The sequence below is a fragment of the Heloderma suspectum genome, chromosome 1, assembly GCF_057233095.1.
Source record: "Heloderma suspectum isolate Gila_16-S chromosome 1, 16-S_ref, whole genome shotgun sequence".
NCBI lineage: Eukaryota > Metazoa > Chordata > Lepidosauria > Squamata > Helodermatidae > Heloderma > Heloderma suspectum.
The window spans coordinates 423,695,264-423,708,738 of NC_139458.1; positions in this window are offsets into that span (position 1 = coordinate 423,695,264).

Below are 13,475 nucleotides of genomic sequence, written 5' to 3' on the forward strand. Positions count from 1 at the left end.
CTCCAAACTTAGCAGAATATCAGCTACAGAAGTTTCCAAGATGTGGTAAGTGACACCATGCAGAGTTTTCCTGTGCCAGTACATTACGATGATGCCATCGTACCACTTTGGTCCAAGGGGCCTATGTCGATGCATGGTGCAATGACATTACCACAATACAGTGACGCAAAAAATATTTGTATTTGTGCAGTGAGCTCTACTGCATCCAGAACAAGGATTGAACCATGCAGAGGTCCAGTACGTTCTCGGCCCTTTACTGGTTGTCAGGGCTGAGCCATGGACAACAGTCTGAAATGAGACAGGCGCTGGGAGCCACTGCACCAGCTGGTAGTCCGGACCGAAGAGTAATTCAGATCCACAGGCAAACCAGGAGGCAGTGCCTTGCTCCGGCTTGGAGCCAGCCATCTGCGTTGGGCAGCCGCTCAGGTGAGGAGGCACAAGATGGGACAGGTAAGTGGAAAAGGAGTTTTGGCACTACAGCCAGCAACTGGCTACACTACAGCCAGTACCAGCTCAGGACTGCGTTCAGTACCATGGAGAGCAGCCCAGGACCTAGAGTGCTGACAAGTTACATCAACAGGGTTTCATAGCCACGCCAGGAGAGTCTTTCTGGGAATCCCACCTTCTCAAGTGCTGCACCCTTTTACCTTATCGAGCCAATGTCCTTTCCTGCAGCTTCTGGCTTCTTCTGGTTGGAGCGGATCTGGGGAGTGAGCAGCTGGTTGGGGAATGCACCCAGTGCCTCCCTGCTCACTGGAGGAGTCTGGGGTCCGCTCCTTGGAGACAGTGGTGCCTCGTGGGGATTGAGAGGACTGGGTGAGTGTCACAAATGAAGGCCTGCTCTCTACCATGAGAATAGGCTGGGCTGTCACGTCCAAGGTAACCACCTGGAGCTGGTTATCTAGCAGTTCCCCAGCCCTGCTGCTTCAGGGCCAAGCTCAGTCCGTGTTAATTGGGAAGGAGATGACAGCTGTGTCTGGTGGGAAGATTCTGCCTCTTCTGGGGTGAGGGTCACCTGTCCGGGGGCTGAGCTTTGATGGGTTACACAAATTCTGCCCCGAGTTGCTAGTTGGACTGAGGAAGAGGCGGGTCGTCTTCCTTTGCCCTGATGGTTCTTGGATGTGTTGATGGCTGGAAACTATCCTGGAAGGCCCATACTTTGGTATGTATGGGACAGACTACCTATCTCTGTTATTTTGCTTGGGGGTGCGTATAAAGGCTCTTGCCGTTCCTGAGTGCTCTGTTCGTTGTAATCTTGCTTGTAAATTCCTGTACAACCTACCCTTCCCTTCCCAATTGTCCCTTTTCTTTCAATAAATTCTTTCCCCAACTTTCAGCTGGTGTGGTGTGTTCTGCATAACTTCAGTGCTAATTTCAGTGCCTATTGTATTGGCCTGGGTGAAAGGCTACCGGATTACTGTGGGGATTTGTGACCAGGTTTGGCCTGTCCTTGCAGGGTTGTTGGGACTAGTCTCAGCAGTCCTTCACAGTGAGGAATCCAAGTGGAGAGCCCCACTTGTGAGGATCCAGGAGCTGGTTCTGACTCCTCCTCAGAGTCGCTGCCACTCCGAACCTCAGTCTCGGAGGGCCCTTGGTCCTGGGCACTGACAGGCAGGGTCCAGAAGCAAGTCAGAGCCAAAGAGAATATCAGGCCTGAAGGAAAAAGCAAGAGGCAGGACAGAGGAGCAAACTAGGAGTCAGGACTGAAGAACAACCAACAATACAGGAAATGAAAGCTCAGAAACACGAAGATGCAAGGGGCAGCAGGACGACTTCTTATACGCCTTCATGTCCAGCAGGATCCAATGGCCAGCCTGGATGGGTGGAATCAATCCAGGGCTTGAAGACCCTCCAGCAAGAATTTGATACCTGCAGTTCAATGGTTCATCAAGTGAGAGAGCTGCACACAGATGGTGTTTCTCCTCCATAGATAGACCCACTGTTGCATCCTGTGGCATCTGATAGCTAAGACAATAAGCAAGACTACCATTTGCTGAAATGGCATGAGGAATGTTTTCCTATTATGCTTTGACACTACATCCATTCCTTTGAAACAAACATTATTTAAATATTTACAGCATGCCATCTTAGATAAAAGTTCCAGCAATGCATGCGAATCATTTTCTCTGAGATCCCAAACTGAACTTGAAAAGCAGAAATGGCTGTAGCTTGAGGCCCCTTCATACACCTAGCAATTTGGAGACCCATTAAAAGCTGAAAAATTGAAAGTGGGTGTCCAGTGCTTTTCTGTCAAACTTCAGGTCTGAGGCAGCACATAAAAGAGTGGGTAATAAATAAATAAATAATTGCAGGGAATAAGATATCAAAAGGGGTGGGGGGAAAGCTTAAATAAACACGGACAACCTGCTACAATAACAACACAGGCCGTGATCAAGAGAATGACAGTCATAGCTCTGTGCACTCAGGTGGGCTTTGGACTCGTGTTTCTCAGAAGCAGTGATGTGGTGAACTCCAGTTAAGTCCAGCCTGAAATGCTACATTTCCTAGAGTGCTTCCATGAGCCTCGGTCCATCTTCCAGCTTACCAGAGGAGAGGAATGGCTCCAGAGCACGAGGCTCCAGATGCTGCCGTACATGCCGACTGCATCCTCCAGAGATACTGGGAAGCATGGGATATGTGGTAAGGTGGTTTGAGTGTTGGACTGGGAGCCGGGAGATCCGGGTTCTAGTCCCCACTCAGCCATGGAAGTTCACTGGGTGACTTTGGGCCAGTCACAGGCTCTCAGCCCAACCCACCTCACAGGCTTGTTGTTGTGAGGATAAAATGGAGGGGGGGATTATATAGGCCCCCTGGGAAGAAAGGTGGGACGTAAATGCGATAGATAGATAGATAGATAGATGATAGATAGATAGATAGATAGATAGATAGATAGATAGATAGATAGATAGATAGATTCCATCATTTGTAGGCTCCTTGGACATGCATTGAGCATATGCAGCAGTGTGGTAGTAAATTTTGATGGGTGCCCCCCCCCCTCATGGCACTCCCCCTAGCTACACCCCCAAGGAGAATCCAGAAATTCAGGCAGCTGTGTGTTGATCAGTTCTAGGAGTTTTCATCTCCTCCAGGAGCAGGTCTTTTGTAAAGCTAATTGGTCTGTCTCAAATTGCCTATTCAAGTCAGACCCCAAAATACTTCGCATGACAAAGGGAACAATATATTGTTGTTGGGAACATTCATTTCCCTCCCAGCTAGCAGCTACTGTAAGATTTGCAGCTAAGCTCAGAGGGAACAGGGAAGTTAAAAGAGGTGGCAGGTAATGTCAGAGTCCCTGCTAATAAAATTAAAAAGGGCTGGTTTTGTATCCCTGTGAACTCTGGTGCCACCACCACTGAACATACGTAGCAGCACCTAGGACATCACTCCCTGCTGGAATTCCCCACTGTCTTTCTTGCTATACTGGTCTCATACAGCTACTAAGGGTAGGTGAATCTGCCATGCTTAACTTCACTCGGGATGCAATCCTATGCATGTTTTGGGAGAAAAACATCCCACACTTCCCAGCATGCCCCAGCCAGCATCAGTGTCTGGGATGCTGTGGGGAACAGTTGCAGGACCTTTTTCTGTCTAAACATGCATCCTCAGCTTCTCATGTTTATACCCCTAAGTTCGTTCTGTCCCATTTCTACACTGGATTGCGCATTTGTTTATTTATTTTAATCTGCATGAAAATTCATACGTTATGTCCATGCATTTTTAAAAATATATGCATTTTTATGACCACTTTTCAAATGTCCATGTTTTTGCAAGCAATTTTTCCATTCAGTAAATGTTAATGAAGTCACAGAGAGCATATTACTCTGCTTTTAGCTCATATGCACGAGCTCCCTGTGGCCTTCAACTCAAGAGTGCTGGTGAAGATCTTAAAAGCCCTGTCCAAACTAGGGTGTGCCTACCCTAGAGATCCTCCCTGCCCCAATGCATATTTCTACATTCTCTTAGAACTTCAGGGAAGCCCTCCTCTACATCCCATTGTGAGGATTTGGGGACAGGCATTCTCTGTGGTGGCATCCACATTATGGAATGTGGGGTGCATTAGGGTCCCTCGCTGATGATTTTACATCACCCAATAAAAACGTTGCTCTTCCAGAGGTTTTCCCACAGGCTGATCTTTTGCTGTTTTCAACAGCTGTGTGGCTTTTCCACTGGAGTGTTAATCTGGTTGATTTAGGATGCAATCCTATGGCTGCTAGTCAGCGTCTAGACAGCCATAGGAATGGTTGGTTCCCAGGAACTGACCTAGGAGCCCGCACTCCGAAGTTGGTTCCCAGAGAACTGACCTCTACCCCCTCCTGCGCCACCTGGTAGGCAGTGTGGATCAGCCTCGTGCTCTGCACTCAGAAGAGCAGCATGGAGCGGGGAAAACAAGGCGTTCCCGGGGGCAGGGTGGGGAGGTCGGACGTGCCAGTCTGACGCTTCTTATGTGTCCTCTGGCTGCCCCTTCCCACACTCTGAAGTCCCACGGCTAGACGGCCAAAATTGGCGGTCTAGCCACAAAAGGAGGGTGGCAGGAGCATGGAGGACATCTGCTCCTCACCACTCCTTCTGCCGAACACTGGATAGGCCAATCCCAATAGGATTGCTCCCTCCCTGTAGGTCTTACTGCATGCATGTGTTTTGTAGTGCAAAGTGCATTTCATTCATTGCTGCCTCAAAGCCAAAAGAGATGGATGTGCCACACACACGTTTTCACTTCACTTCTCCATTGAAATTCAGATACAACCCTTGCGATTATCCCAGCCCAATTTGCAGGATGCGCACGACTTGTTTTATCTATGGATAGCAGTGAAGAGTCTGAGCAAACACTTTCAAAGAGCCTTGAGCAAAATGTTTTGCAAGCACTTCTAGCCAGTGGGCTGTGTCAAGGCTTCACTACAGTTGGATTTTAGTTTTTGCCCTTGAACAACCATCAAACAATTCACCACAAAGGTACAATATGTATTTATTATGAGAGCCACTGTGGTGTAGCGGTTATAGTGTTGGACAGGGACTCAGGAGATCTGGGTTCTAGTCCCCACTTGGCCATGAAGCTCACTGGACTTTGGGCCAGTCACTGACTCTCAGTCTAACATACCTCACAGGGTTGTTGTAAGGCTAAAATGGAAAGAAGACAACCGATTATACATACATTCATTCACTTCATTTCATTTTTCTTCTCTTTTTTATTTTTCTTTAAATTCTTGTTCTCTAAAATGGATATAATATGCTGTATCCAAATATATTGTTTGAGGGTGTATAGTGTTGTTGTTGTTGTTGTTCAGTCGTTCAGTCGTGTCCAACTCTTCGTGAGCCCATGGACCATAGCACGCCAGGCCTTCCTGTCCTGCGCTCTCTCCCGGAGCGTGCTCAAGTCCATATTCATTGCATCGGTGATGCTATCTAGCCATCTCATCCTCTGCCGTCCCCTTCTCCTTTTGCCTTCAGTCTTTCCCAGCATCAGGGTCTTTTCCAGAGAGTTTTCTCTTCGCGTTAGGTGGCCAAAATATTGGAACTTCAGCTTCAGAATCTGTCCTTCCAATGAGCACTCAGGGTTGATTTCCTTTAGGATTGACTGATATGACCTCCTTGCAGTCCAAGGGACTCGTAAGAGTCTTCTCCAGCACCACAGTTCGAAAGCATCAATTCTTCGGCGCTCAGCCTTCCTTATAGTCCAGCTCTCACAGCCATACATTACTACTGGGAAAACCATAGCTTTGATTAGACGGACCTTTGTCGGCAAGGTGATGTCTCTGCTTCTTACTATGCTGTCTAGCTGTGCCATAGTTTTCCTCCCAAGGAGCAAGCATCTTTTAATTTCATGGCTACAGTCACCATCTGCAGTGATCTTGGAGCCCAAGAAAGTAAAATCTGTCACTGCTTCCATTTCTTCCCCTTCTATATGCCAGGACGTGATGGGGCCAGATGCCATGATCTTCGTTTTTTTCATGTTGAGTTTCAAACCAGCTTTTGCACTCTCCTCTTTCACCCTAAACAAGAGGCTCTTGAGATCCTCTTGGCTTTCTGCCATTAGGGTGGTATCGTCTGCATATCGGAGGTTGTTGATAATTCTCCCAGCAATCTTAATTCCGAGCTGTGATTCATCCAACCCGGCATTTCTCATGATGTACTCTGCATATTAGTTAAATAAGCAGGGTGACAATATGCAGCCTTGTCGTACTCCTTTCCCAATTTTGAACCACTCGGTTGTTCCATGTCTGGTTCTTACTGTTACTTCTTGACCCTCGTACAGGTTTCTCAGGAGACAGGTAAGGTGGTCTGGTACTCCCATCACTTTAAGAATTTGCCACAGTTTGTTGTGATCCACACAATCAAAGGCTTTAGCGTAGTCAATGAAGCAGAAATAGACGTTTTTTCTGGAATTCTCTTGCTTTCTCCATGATGCAGCGAATGTTGGCGATTTGATCTCTAGTTCCTCTGCCTCTTCGAAACCCAGCTTGTACTTCCGGTAGTTCTCGGTTCGCATACTGCTGAAGCCTAGCTTGTAGGATTTTGAGCATCACCTTGCTGCCATGTGAAATGAGCGCAATTGTGCGGTAGTTTGAACACTCTTTGGCGTTGCCCTTCTTTGGAATTGGAATGTAAACTGACCTTTTCCAGTCTTGCGGCCATTGTTGAGTGTTCCAAATTTGTTGGCATATTGAGTGCAGCACTTTAACAGCATCATCTTTGAGGATTTTAAATAGCTCAGCTGGAATACTGTCATCTCTGCTAGCTTTGTTGTTAGTAATGCTTCCTAAGGCCCACTTGACTTCACTCTCAAGGATGTCCGGCTCAAGTTCAGTGACTGCACTATCATGGCTATCAGGGACATTAAGATCTTTCCTGTATAGTTCTTCTGTGTATTCTTTCCACCTCTTCTTAATCTCATCTGCTTCTGTTAGGTCCCTGCCTTCTTTGTCCTTTATCATGCCTGTCTTTGCACAAAACGTTCCCTTGAGATCTCCGATTTTCTTGAAGAGATCTCTAGTCTTTCCCATTCTGTTGTTTTCCTCGATTTCTTTGCATTGTTCATTTAAGAAGGCCTTCTCGTCTCTCCTTGCTATTCTCTGGAACTCTGCATTCAGCTGGATATATCTTCCCCTTTCTCCCTTGCTTTTCGCTTCCCTTCTTTCATCAGCTACTTGTAAAGCCTCATTAGACAGCCACTTTGCTTTCTTGCATTTCTTGTTCTTTGGGATGGATTGAGTTGCTGCCTCCTGAACAATGTTATGGGCCTCCATCCATAGTTCCTCAGGCACTCTGTCTATCAGGTCTAATCCCTTAAATCTATTCCTCACCTCCACTGTATATTCATAAGGGATATGATTTAGGTCATACCTGAATGGTTTAGTGGTTTTCCCTATGCTCTTCAATTTAAGCTGAAATTTTGCAACAAGAAGCTCATGATCTGAGCCACAGTCAGCTCCAGGTCTTGTTTTTACTGACTGTGTAGAGCTTCTCCATCTTTGGCTGCAAAGGACATAATCAATCTGATTTCGATATTGACCATCTGGTGACGTCCATGTGTAGAGTCGCCACTTGTGCTGTTGGAAAAGAGTGTTTGCTATGATCAGCATGTTCTCTTGGCAAAATTCTATTAGCTTTTGTCCTGCTTCATTTTGTACACCAAGGCCATGCCTGCCTGTTATCCTGATGATTTCTTGACTTCCTACTTTAGCATTCCAATCCCCTATGATGAAGAGGACATCTTTTTTTGGTGTTAGTTCTAGAAGGTGTTGTAGGTCTTCATAGAACTGATCAACCTCAGCTTCTTCGGCCTCAGTGGTTGTGGCATAGACTTGAATTACTGTGATGTTGAATGGTTTGCCTTGGATTCGTACTGAGATCAATCTATCGTTTTTGAGATTGTATCCCGGTACTGCTTTTCCCACCCTTTTGTTGACTATGAGTGCTACTCCATTTCTTCTAAGGGATTCTTGCCCACATTAGTAGATATGATGGTCACCTGAATTAAATTCGCCCATGCCTGTCCATTTTAGTTCGCTGATTCCCAAGATGTCGATGTTCAATCTTGTCATCTCATGTTTGACCACCTCCAGCTTACCTTGATTCATTGATCTGACATTCCAGGTTCCTAAACAATATTGTTCTTTACAGCATCGGATTTTCTTTTCACCACCAGACACATCCACAGCTGAGTGTCCTTTTGGCTTTGGCCCAGCCGCTTCACTCTTTCTGGCGCTACTTGGAAATACCCTCTGCTCTTCCCCAGTAGTATATTGGACACCTTCCAACCTGAGGGGCTCATCTTCCGGCGTCATCTCTTTTAGCCTTGTGATACGTTCCATGGGGTTTTCTTGGCAAGAATACTGGAGTGGGTTGCCATTTCCTTCTCCAGTGGACCACATTTTGTGTTTTTGTATAAATGGGTGTATTGTGTACACCCATTTATATATCTAGTATAAAATATATCACTGATTGTTGTAAGGTTGCTTCCAAGCATTATTATTATATAACATTATAATTTTATCTTTTTAAATTATTGTTATTATCTTATATACTATAAGATAATACTATTATGTACTATATAATACTATATATACTATATATATATATATATATATACACTATTATATACTATAATATATATATTATCTTATATACTATCTTATATACTATAAGACTACTTAGTAAGATTTTTGGTTGGTTGAATTCTTAAGCTTTATTATTACTATTATATTTTAACTTAAGGGCAATATATGGTTGCTGGAAATGAATTGTAGGCCCGCTTCCTTGCTATAAGACTGATGATATGATATTGAAATGTAAGGCTGAGTATTAAATTGTAATATTGCTAGTGTTATAGGTATAGTTTTTAAAATAGACTGGGATCTGAAGCCCATGTGTATTGGAGTTTAAATTTAATCCTTTAAAAAAGAAAAAGAAAAAAATCCTTTAATTTTTTCTTTTCTTTTACTTTCTTCTCCTTTTCGTTATTGTTGTGTCCTCCTAAGAGTATTGTATTGTTGGGAAATTGTAGTTATTGATCAGGTTGTTGGTATTGTTTATTTCATTTATAAAGACAAAAATAAATAAAAAGTATTAAAAAAAAAAGATATCAATTCAAAGGTAGCCTTTGGTCTGTTTGAGCCCGTTGCTATACATACAACTACAGAAGCTTTAAAAAGGGAGGGTTGTTAATGTTTGTTTTTTTCAGTATCACTTAAGGATAGTATTGGGTGAAAAGTTAAACACATACACACACACCACTCAAAACCTGGAAACATGCAGCCACCGCAAAAAATTAATGGTGAAGAAAATCTGGAGAAAATTCTGCAAAGTGGCCTTTTATTTCTAGGGGGATAAGAAAAGAAAAATCTCAGGACTTCTCTGAGGAAAATAATGTCTTCTGAGAAATATTGGCTCAGCTCTAGTTGTCATTCTTCAGGGTTCAGCACTTTCCCCAGGGTCTTCCAAATGTTAAATTTATGAGGAGTAACTGTGGATATATCTTGTCCCTAATGCAGGTCCTGATAAGACCACTCCTTCCCTGAAAGCCCTGTAGCAGGTGTATGTGTGGGGGTGCAGTACTGCATGCAGTGTGGGAATGCTGTGGACATAATATAGCTCAACTTCAGCAAAGCTTTCAACAAAGTTCCTCATGATATCCTGATTAGCAAACTAGCTCAAAGTGGGTTAGATGAAACAATGATCCGAAGGATCCACAGTTGGCTACAGAATCGGACTCAAAGAGTGCTTATCAATGGGACCTTTTCAAACTGGGGAGAGGTAACGAAAGGGGTACCACAGGGCTCAATCCTGAGCCCAGTGCTCTTCAGCATTTTTATTAATGACTTGGAGGAGGAGGTGCAGGGAATGCTGATCAAATTTGCAGATGACACAAAATTGGGTGGGATAGCTAATACTTTGGAAGACAGAAACAAAATTCAAAGTGATCTTGATAGACTGGAGTGCTGGGCAGACCACGGAATGACATTTAATAGGGATAAATGCCACGTTGTGCACCTAAGAAAAAGAAACCAAACACACAGTTACAAGATGGGGGATACTTGGCTCAGCAACAATACTACAAGTCAACAGGATCTTGGAACTGTGGTATATCACAAGCTGAATATGAGCCAACAATGTGATGTGGCTGCAACAAAGGCAAATGCTGTCTTGGGCTGCATTAATAGAAGTATAGCTTCCAAATCCCAGGAAGTACTAGTTCTCCTCTACTCAGCACTGGTTAGGCCTCATCTTGATTGCTGTGTCCAGCTCTGGGCACCACACTTTAAGAAGGATGCAGACAAGCTGGATAAGGTTCAGAGGAGGGCAACAAAGATGATCAGGGGACTGGAAACAAATCCGTATGAAAAGAGGCTGAACGAACTGGGCATGTTTAGCCTTGAGAAGAGACTATGATAGCACTCTTCAAGTACTTGAAAGGTTGTCACAGAGAGGAAGGCCAGGATCTCTTCTTGATCAACCCAGTGGGCAGGAGACGGAACAATGGGCTCAAGTTACAGGAAGCCAGATTCCAGCAGAACATCAGGAAAAACTTCCTGACTGTTAGAGCAATACGACAATGGAACCAATTCCCTAGGAAGGTCATGGGCATGTGATGCCCTCATGTCACCCCTGAGGGCCTGGGCTCCTCCTGGTCTAGCACAGATTAGAGATACTGGACATTGCTGGTGAGTGGTTCCTACTCCTCCAGCTCTTCTTCCGAGGAGGAATGTTCCAGCAGGGACATGACAGAATTACCTCACGGGTAATGTTTGGCCCCACCCTATTTGCTTTTATCTCTTGTTCTGAGGGGTGATTGTGGATACATCTTGTCTCTCATGCAGGTGCAGAGAACTGACTGAACAATGAAAGATTCACACACACACACCTCAGCCACCTCACAAGTGAGGCAAGCGCACGAACCCTGAGCCAAACCCATGAGAATTTCTCCAAAATTTCTTCTCCTTTGAGTTTCTTTTTGAAAGCAATTTATTTTCTAGCAAATTGAATGAGAATGGTAAAACAAAAATGTGGGAGAAATTTTCAACACAGCACTGACCTGGACACCGTCTGATATCAAAGCGTAGCTACCTCTGTTCTCATAGAGCTCTTCAGAACATTAGAGGATTGCAATAACTTTGGCTCATGGAAAATGTGAGCAATGCAGGATAGTAATTCTTCACCTAGTAGTATAAATATTTTGGGGGATTCATATTTCATTAGCAAACTATGCAAATGTAATATGATTCTCAACTTCCTCAGATACTGGCAAAGGTGATGTCTAATATTTGTTACTTCAATAATTCATTAACTGAATAGACTTTAATCTGTTAATTCAATAGCCTGTAATAGTTCAGGTTATTGTTATATAGTGAAGGATATGTCATTTGGTTATTCAATTATATCATGGTTTCTCTCCTCTCACCCCCAAACTCAGGCTAATAGATACTGAATTGATCAACCTTGAAATGAGCTAACTATAATAGACCAAATGCAAATTTATGAATATGATCAAAGTGCTTTCAAAGATATGTTGACAGATACAAATGCTGAAGTTAGTTTTGCCCCAAAGAGCCGGTTGTTTCTTTTTATGTATTGCTCTCCAGTGATGTTTTCTCATGCTTTAGGAAAGCCAGTATGGTATAACAGATAGATTCTTGGACCAAGATGTCCAAATATCTATGTATGTTAAACTTGGAGGGTGAACTTTGTTCTTGTCTGCACCATGTAGACAGCAACAGATACCGTAAGGACTCAGTCCTATGCATGTTTAGACAGAAAGAGTCCTACAATTCCAGCATGGCCGGCTGGGGCATTCTGGGAGCTGTAGGAGTTCTTTTCTGTTTAAACATGCTTGGATTGTGCCATAGATGTACCAGTTGAGGTACATAAGGGCACAATACTACCAAACCAGAGAGATGCCATCTGAAAAGACAGGAACTCAGAAGAAGTGATAGACTGAGCCAGAGGCCTTCTTATGAGAAAAGCTCTACTTGCACATAGGGGGCTTGCTCACAAGGAGGACCTTCTCAGCTGCATTCACTAACAGCTCACAGCAGAGGTTTGGGTAGACTCTGACAGCCTCTGCATAAAAACAGCAGTGTAAGGCTGAGAGAGCTGCTGGAAACAATGTTGACCAGACCTTCTTGAATCAAGTGTTCCTTACCTTCAGATGGCTTCCTTGACTGATTCCTGGTGTGAGTACTTCTGGACTGAATTCTGACTCTTGTTCTTCCTGCTCCTTGTTGCCTTGGGACCTTGTTACCTGTTACCTCAACTGGACTCTGACCTTCCTCCTGCCTGCCCCTTGTCTGCTGTATTGCCTTGGAATCTGGTTGCCTGTGACCTGCACTGTTCAGAACTTGCCTTTTACCTGATCCCTGTTTGTGCTGACTATCTTGCAACTCTTTGGACACTTGAACCTGTCGCTGCTAGGCTCAGTTCTGAGAAAGATGACAAATACCCTACTCCAACTCTACCACCCTTGGGGCCACATGAAACGTTCCTCAAATCACACAGAACAGAGTTATGCATGATTAAGGTTATGCTCAAAATCCTACAAGCTAGGCTTCAGCAGTATGTGAACTACTGGAAGTACAAGCTGGGTTTCAAAGAGGCAGAGGAACTAGAGATCAAATCACCAACATTCGCTGGATCATGGAGAAAGCAAGAGAATTCCAGAAAAATGTCTATTTCTGCTTCATTGACTATGCTAAAGCCTTTGATTGTGTGGATTACAACAAACTGTGGCAAATTCTTAAAGAGATGGGAGTACTAGACCACCTTACCTGTCTCCTGAGAAACCTGTACGAGGAACAAGAAGCAACAATAAGAACTGGACATGGAACAAACGATTAGTTCATAATTGGGAAAGGAGTACGACAAGGCTGCATATTGTCACCCTGCTTATTTAATTTATATGCAGAGTACATCATGAGAAACGCCGGGTTGGATGAATCACAAGTCGGAATTAAGATTGCCGGGAGAATTATCAACAACCTCAGATACGCAGACGATACCACCCTAATGGCAGAAAGCGAAGAGAATCTCAAGAGCCTCTTGTTTAGGGTGAAAGAGGTGAGTGCAAAAGCTGGTTTGAAACTCAACATTAAAAAACTAAAATCATGGCATGTGGCCCCATCACTTCCTGGCATATAGAAGGGGAAGAAATGGAAGCAGTAACAGATTTTATTTTCTTGGGCTCCAAGATCACCGCAGATGGTGACTGTAGCCATAAAATTAAAAGATGCTTGCTCCTTGGGAGGAAAACTATGGCACATCTAGAAAGCATAGTAAGAAGCAGAGACATCACCTTGCCGACAAAGGTCCGTATAATCAAAGCTATGGTTTTCCCAGTAGTAACGTATGGCTGTGAGAGCTGGACTATAACGAAGGCTGAGCGCCGAAGAATTGATGCTTTCGAACTGTGGTGCTGGAGAAGACTCTTACGAGTCCCCTGGACTGCAAGGAGGTCAAATCAGTCAGTCCTAAAGGAAATCAACCCT